The sequence below is a fragment of the Oryzias latipes genome (assembly GCF_053564925.1).
Source record: "Oryzias latipes strain Hd-rR chromosome 1 unlocalized genomic scaffold, Olatipes_Hd-rR_3.1 chr1_Y".
NCBI lineage: Eukaryota > Metazoa > Chordata > Actinopteri > Beloniformes > Adrianichthyidae > Oryzias > Oryzias latipes.
In genome coordinates, this window is record NW_027616335.1 from 5,767,501 (window position 1) to 5,775,000 (window position 7,500).

The following is a 7,500-nucleotide window of genomic DNA, read 5'->3' on the forward strand; positions in this document are numbered from 1 at the left end:
CACCTCACTACTCTTGCCTCTTCATTTCTGCAATTGGGTCATCCAGATACCCTCGAAACATTACACTGTGACCATCTCAGACCCAGCAGGAAGGAGTAACTTCAGTGAGGTTTTTCCTCCACCTGAGGAGGGATCTGCCTTGAAGCAGGACAGGCGCAGCTGTTTGTCTGGTATGCAGCAGCTTCATGATCGCCTTTCCATACTGGTGCAGGCACCCCTGTCTCCGCCCCAACTGACTCGACTGGGACACCCCGAGCCGTTTGATGGAACTGCTGCTCTCTCCTCGTCATTTCCGCTTTGACTTTTGTCCGAGTGAGTTTCCTTCCCAACAGAGCGAAGTGGCCTTCGCTCTGAGCTATTTGACGGGTCAAGCCAACAGTACAGATTTTGTGCATTTCTCACCAGAAGCAGACATGTACCGTTCTATATCAGGTGATTAAAGATTCCGATTGGCTATAAACACCTGGACATGAAAGGGCAGGATGTTTTCTAAGACCAGACATAATTGTCGTTGATTACAGGATGACCTGGAGAAGGTGGCTGTCAGAAGGTCAGTGATTAAACTGATGGATAAAGGGCTAGAGCTAAAGAAAAAAATGAAACCCCTCCAGAAGCAGACATGGCAGCTGCTTCTGCCAACAACAAAAAGGTTCTTGGTTCCAAAAATGTTAATGTTCACAATACTTACAATATTGATTTGCATTCAGAGTTGCTCTTCTGCTCAGAACAATTGCAAAAAGCTTTCAGCTCATATTCCATTTTTTAATACCTCCTTTTTTTGATAACCTTTTTGTTTCTTTATTAGAAATGAAATGCTAGAAAATCACATTGTACTTGAACTTTTTAACAAAGCAAATGAATCTCATAGAAACAAGTCTCAATTTGAAACTTTCATATAAATATATCTGTAAGGTGACCCCAACAAAGACGTTTTTGCTGATTATTAATGTTACAGAAAAACAAGTCTGGAAACAAAATAACTTTATTGGAAAAATGTTACTCAGAACAAATTTACAGCCTGTTAGAAGACAAAAACAAACATTTCCTTCAGAAATAAAGAAGATTTTACTGCTCAACAGTCAAACATAATTCCTTGAGGCTTCAGCACAGAAAAGCTTTAGTTTAAAGCACCTCGATCCACATAAGGATAAGCTGAAAACTCTCCCAGTTTGTTGCCGTCAGCATCGTAATGCAGCATCCGGAAGCATTTGTCACAAAAGAGACACGGGTCGCTGGGAGCAAACTGGTCACTAGTGGTGTACCATCTAGAAGTGTCAAAAAGATGGAATTATTAGTTTAAGAAAAGACTAATATTACTGGGAATGTTTGTTTTTCCAAACCTGGTAATAAAGAGATGGCAGACGGCACACTTCTGTGTGAGGACTTTGTGTTTGTGTGTGAGCATAGGGTACAGCTTCTTATCCAAGCAATCGTATTTGTGGACCAGCCTGTAATGAGTCAAGAAAGTTAGGATTTTGAGGTGTTCACTTCCACGATTCCAAGAGCTGCTTTCAGCTGTGGTTAGATGAATGCAAGGCAGCTTCACTTCAGCTTTTGCTCATTTACGCCACAACCAACAAAGAAAACCAATGAGACCAAACCAAGCCAGTGAGCCAAAACTCAACAGATTACTGTTTACTGGGTTTTCTCTCAGCGCCTTCCTTCAGGGGTTTGTCACCATCAATCACACCAGAATTCACTCTTGTGATTGGGCTTCAGTTGGAGAGCGGATGCACTTCCTGACTCAACCCCCTGGCTCATGGAACCATGTGAGAGTGCCCCCATGTGGTCCCTGTAACTTACTGCATCTGGTGGTCCCAGATTGTCATTTATGTTATATAAATGCAGCACATATGGAAGGAAATGTCTAAATGTGGTGAAACTGAGACATAAATTTCATGAGGTTAATTTTTACATTCGGCGCCCCATACTTTCTGGCATTTTCAACGTTCAAATGCTAATATAACAGACTATTTTCAATCCTCTTTATTGTTATATGTTATAACGGGACATTTCATCTGGAGGAGGCAGTAGCGGTTCTAGGCACGGGCCGTCCGGGCGGTGGCCTGGGGCGGAAAACTGAAGGGGGGCGGCACCGGCGGCTCAGCCCTTGTAAAATATTTTATGCACCATTATTGGTTTACTTATGTCACAGTTTGAGAGTTTGTAACAGCCTGAACCTGGCCGCGCCGCCGCCCTCGCCCCGCAGCTGCGCTCTCCTGTCTTTGAGAAGTAGACACAATGTGTGTGAAGAAGGAGAAGGGAGGGGGCGCGGGGTGAGCACGGAGCGCCGCCACGTTTGCGCATGCGCAAAACCTGGCTGGCTCATCTTTCAGGGGAGGCGACGGTCGCGGGCTTGATGAAAAAAATAAAAGTAAAAACTGCGACTGCGCCGTCATGTAGCGAATGAGCGCCCCTGGCTGTAGCTGCACGCGCTCCTGCTGGAAATGTGTGAAGGAAGGGGGGGGCTGCGGGGAATCAGTTTTGGGACGCTTCCAAATTAAGTGGCTAGGTGGGGACAAGGGCGGGGGTTTGAATCTACTTTATAAAACCTCTTTATAAGTCAGTCATAAGGTGACATTCTATAACATACATTTTAATAAAGGTATAAAAAATATATTCTGCTTTTTGGGTTAATTTTGTGTGAAATGCCCAAATAAAAAAAATGGCAACACAAAACAATGCTGTCACTAAGGTGACAGTTGGTTCAGTCGACGGACTTGATGCCTTCTTCGTGACGTGAGGACATTTATGCCAAACAAACGCCAAAAACATCTAAAATATGGAGAAGAAAAGGTCAAAGCCATCTGGTGCCCAATTTAGAAAGAAAAGAAAAGAAGAAGAGGAGAAAAGAGATAAAGAAAAGGGTAAGTCCTCACAGCTTGATGCATGTTTTTTCCAAATTCTAATGCTACCTGCCCTACAACAACGTTGCCGATGAAAACTTTATTTTGGTCGATGACCAACACTGAAGTAGGCCCAAATGTTGCAAATAGCGTCATTTTTTATTTTTTTTAGATTTTATTCTTAAAAATTTGCTCTGCCTTAACTTGTAACATTAGTTATGATTCATGTGTCTGTCTGCTCTGCTGTAACACAAAGGTTTTGTTGTGTTTTGCTGTTGTATACTAGTTCATAATGTTAAAAAAGCTGTGATGGTTACACAGCATGCTGCTGCTGCCATAAGATGCTAATGGGGCAAATAATTTGAGATTGGTCATTAATTAATAATCATTTGTGGCAGCCTAAACGTTTTCCCAATGTTTCTTTGACATTTAACTGGGGATTTAGGGGTTAATTTTGAGCCTGCATATGAAGTTTATTTTTTATTTGTTTTACAAATGTGGGGTTATATTTTTAGCCAATAGAATTTCCATAAATCTGTAGGTAGTTTTAAAAATGAATATTTACCATTTACTGCAACTCTATGGGGACCAAACATAATGTAACAGGTCATAACTAAAAATGTGCCAATCAAAGGATTGAAGACGGAAAACATGAGCTAATTTTTCTTCTCTGAAGTAGAGATCGATATAGAACATGACAATTTAAATTTCCAATTCATAAATGTTTTTAAAATATTTATTTTATATTATTTATTTAATATTGAGTTTGATTCAATATTTTCTTAGCTAACTGTATTTTTGCCATGCTTATGGTCTTTTATTTTTTGTGTTCTGATAACTTTTATAATGCTGTTCAGAATTCTGACATCTTTTGTATCCACTTCTTAATTTCAATGACAATAAAACATTTCAGTTGACAAAGACAAACAAAGTTCTGTTGTGACTATGGGGGGGGGGGCGCCTGGGGAGGGTTTCGCCCAGGAAGTAATTCAGGGTAGAACCGCCACTGGGAGGAGGGGGCGTATGTAAAACTGTTTACGTCTGCATTGGTGTTCTACGACGGAGTTTTAGGGCCACGGTGAGGAAAAAAAATTATGGCCAACATGACGAGATTAAAGTCGACATGACGACTTTAATCTCGTCACGTTGGCCAGAATTTAATTTTTTTTTAAAACTCCGTCGTACATTTCATAGCATGTCCGTACCAACGTGCGCTCTGAATGTTGTGCAAAAGAAAGTTGCCTGCACTTTAATGATCACCTGAACCAATCTGGCAACCCAGATAATGACGTTAAGCCACTCTTCAACGATTGGTCAACATCACTGCATCTGAGCCTGGCACAGTGTGCATTTACGAGCGTATTTTGTTTCAATAAAGTTGGGAAAAAGAAAAAAAACGAGCGCATTTTGTCACACTGATCAAAGCGACAACAAGAGTATGGAGTCCTATACTGTTCATAATTAAATAAATAAATATTTAATTCAATAAATAAATATGGCATCATGCAAATACACAATCAACCAATAAATCTCTCATAAATATATAAAAAGATCATGAAATTGTGAAAAACCTGCACACTGATTTTAAATTAGCCATTATATTATTCAATATATTTCATTTTGCTTTAAAAACCTGTTCATTATTTTAAAACAGCATTTTAAAATATTCATTTTATTCATGTGGAATATTATTATAATTCTACTTCTTTTTTCAGAACCTTGGATTTCAAAATCAATATTTTCCAAAGTACCTTTGTTTTTATTTCATGTTGCTGTTTTTCACAATGGCGTATTTATTTCATGAAGAGCTTTTTCAGGAGAATGGGTCTATCTGTCAATCAAACCAGACAAGGCGGAGACACTTTTGTGATTGGCTACTTCTTTACTCAGACATGAGCAGCAGCACCCTGACTACATCGGTCGAAGATGTTTCAGCGAACGTGACGGCGCGATGCCCACTCCTCAACACTAGGGGGAGTGTGCACCTCAACACATCCACAGTGTTACACGAAATTGGGCAGTTTTGGTTCTAAATTTGCGGATAAAAGTGGCTTTGGGCGAGTGTGCATAATTCAGGGGATTTTGTGGTCGGTTCTGCAATTTTCATCTTCTCGTGAACATCTAGTAGTGGTCTAAGTTAGGCTGAGTGGTCGTTGGAGTTCCACAAAACTTCTATGAACTTGAGTTCATTAAACACACCATGCCGCGTGTGGGAGGAGCTAGCAGCCAACGCTTTAGCCTGATAGCCACTTGGAGCTGTACCTGTGTTTATCTCACTTAAAATGCATGGATGCACAATCAATGCACATGGAGAATGTTAAGAGATCAGGTTTATTTATTTTGAATAGTTCCACATGATAACAATGTTTCCATGTTTGAGTTCATGAGATCATCCCAGAGAGGCTCTGCTTCAGCTCCTGCAGTCAAACTACGTCAAAATTACGTGTAAATCAGAGAGCCCAGCGTTGTGTGTGTGTGTGTGAGCGCAAGTTAAGGGTCTGTTGTTCAGTTCGCCAGAAAAGTAATAATAAAAAAGTATATCCAAAGTATAGAGACTGAATCTTTTAATAACCCGCTCTGGAAGCATCTGAACGGGGAAGTGATCCCAAATCAAACCCCGGATCTCCGCTGCGTTTTACAACCAGAAAGAGAAACTTTCGCAGGAAAAGTTCAACCTTTTTCCCGAGAGGGGAAAAAAACAGAGGACCTGATTTATAATCATTGTCTCAATGAAAATAGAAAAAATATCATAAGGTTCAGGAGGCCCGAGCAGGCTTGTTACGCTATCCGCTGCTGCCTGGTCTGATTCTCTGTCGGTCCGCCAGCTCGCCTCCTGCGAGCCGACATAAGGCACGACGACGTCAGACTGGATCTGTGAGCTCAGACAGCAGAGCTGGTATGGCATGGCTTGCCATAGAGCTGTTACCTGCAGAGCAAAGGAGAGCTGAGTGAATGACGTGACAGTCAGGAGTGTTTCACGGGGAACTTGGACACGTGAACAACCGGAGCTCCTTTGGTCCACACAAACCCTCATACTACAAAAACAGAGTCGTCCATGTTCGCACATTTTGCTGCAGACAGATAGTTTGTATCAAATGTCAGCAAAGCCGCGCAGATATCGCCGAAATTTGTCCTCTCTCTGACTGGCACACCGCTGAGCGGGTATCGAGGAATAAGAGTCGATTTCCATGGATGAGCCAATGAGCGTTTAGATCCCGCCCACTTCCACTGATTGACAGATATACCCATTCTCCTGAAAAAGCTCTTCATGAAATAAATAAGCCATTATGAAAAACAGTAACATGAAATAAAAACAAAGCTACTTTGGAAAATATTGATTTTGAAATCCAAGGTTCTGAAAAAAGAAGTAGAATTATAATAATATTCCACATGATTAAAAATTAATATTTTAAAATGCTGTTTTAAAATAATGAAAAGGTTTTTAAAGCAACATGAAATATATTGAATAATATAATGGCTAATTTAAAATCTGTGTGCAGGTTTTTCACAATTTCATGATCTTTTTATATATTTATGAGAGATTTATTGGTTGATTGTGTATTTGCATGATGCCATATTTATTTATTTAATTGAATATTTATTTATTTAATTATGAACAGTATAGGACTCCATACAAGAGAACTTGTGAAGTGTTTTTTTTTCTTTTTTAAATCATCTATGGATTGACTTCTGCATCTGTACCTTTTTGTTTTTTAATGTAAATAGGAAATCCATGACATTCACACCAAGCACACTACTGGTCTTCACGCCCTGCCTGTTTATCTGCACGAGGATGTCTCTGGAGTTTTTAAAACTTGCACAGTGAGTTTCTTTAACAAATGGATACCACTGTTTATTATGGAAATGGTTGATCAAAATGCTATCTATAATGCTAGTCTATCTATAGTTTCCATAAATGGTCTGCTTTCTTTGGTGTCACTACAAATTAACTGAATTGGCATATTGTTTCTTGTGATAAGATCTTCAGTAAGACAAACTTGAACCATATTAGTGTGTTTCATCCCTCTTCAGGGAGGAAGGAGAGAATATGTAACCCAAAGAAAACTATGATAACCGGAGGGGGTTAAAGTTTGGCCACAGCTGTTTATTTGGGTAACATAAAAATTAAAGGAAACTAACCAACAAAACACCACAGGTGGAATAGATGATGATATAACTTAAGCTCTCAGGCTTTATAGCAGGACAACCATGACAGAAATGAAAAAACACAAAATCAATCAAAACACAAACGAGGTCCACAAGAGTAAATGTAACAAAAAAACTAAAAGGGAAACCAGAGGCGTTCACCAGCTAATGCCAGGCAGACAGCAGGGGCAGGCGGAAGAAACAATCTCCTCTCAGGTATTCAGCCGCCTTTGTAGCAGAGGATTCTGGGAGCTTTTAAAGCTTCCCTCCCAGCCAGGTGATTGGAAGCAGCCTCAGTCAGCTCTGCAGTGGGGTGGGGGGTGGAGTCAGCAGCTGTACAGGAGAAGGACTTCTGCAGGAGCTACAACTCAGACATACACATACCCGCACAAAACAAGCGGACACAACCAGGGGTCGTAACATAGTTTATCAGCTTAATATGTCTGTTTCACTGCATTTAGATTCTGTGGTAAATTGATTGATTTGTGTGTAGAGCAGGTGTTTTCTG

The 7,500-nt window shown here is 40.3% G+C and overlaps 3 long non-coding RNA genes across 3 annotated transcripts in view; 2 read left to right on the forward strand and 1 right to left on the reverse strand.

Moving 5' to 3' along the window:
• LOC144990442 (uncharacterized) overlaps positions 1-2 on the forward strand; it is a 2,700-nt gene extending 2,698 nt beyond the window's left edge. Inside the window, exon 3 of the long non-coding RNA XR_013654433.1 lies at positions 1-2. This exon is cut by the window's left edge and continues 121 nt beyond it. This is a non-coding gene — a long non-coding RNA (uncharacterized LOC144990442).
• Positions 3-968: 966 nt separating this feature from the next.
• LOC144990403 (uncharacterized) lies at positions 969-2,287 on the reverse strand. Its single transcript, XR_013654402.1, has 2 exons — positions 1,341-2,287; positions 969-1,265 (listed from the first exon to the last, which is right to left on the reverse strand). It is a non-coding gene; the product is annotated as an uncharacterized LOC144990403 (long non-coding RNA).
• A 233-nt stretch (positions 2,288-2,520) lies between these two features.
• Positions 2,521-7,500, forward strand: part of LOC144990402 (uncharacterized) — an 8,405-nt gene continuing 3,425 nt past the window's right edge. Inside the window, exons 1-2 of the long non-coding RNA XR_013654401.1 lie at positions 2,521-2,867; positions 6,573-6,668. This is a non-coding gene — a long non-coding RNA (uncharacterized LOC144990402). The remainder of the gene's footprint in view (positions 2,868-6,572; positions 6,669-7,500) is intronic.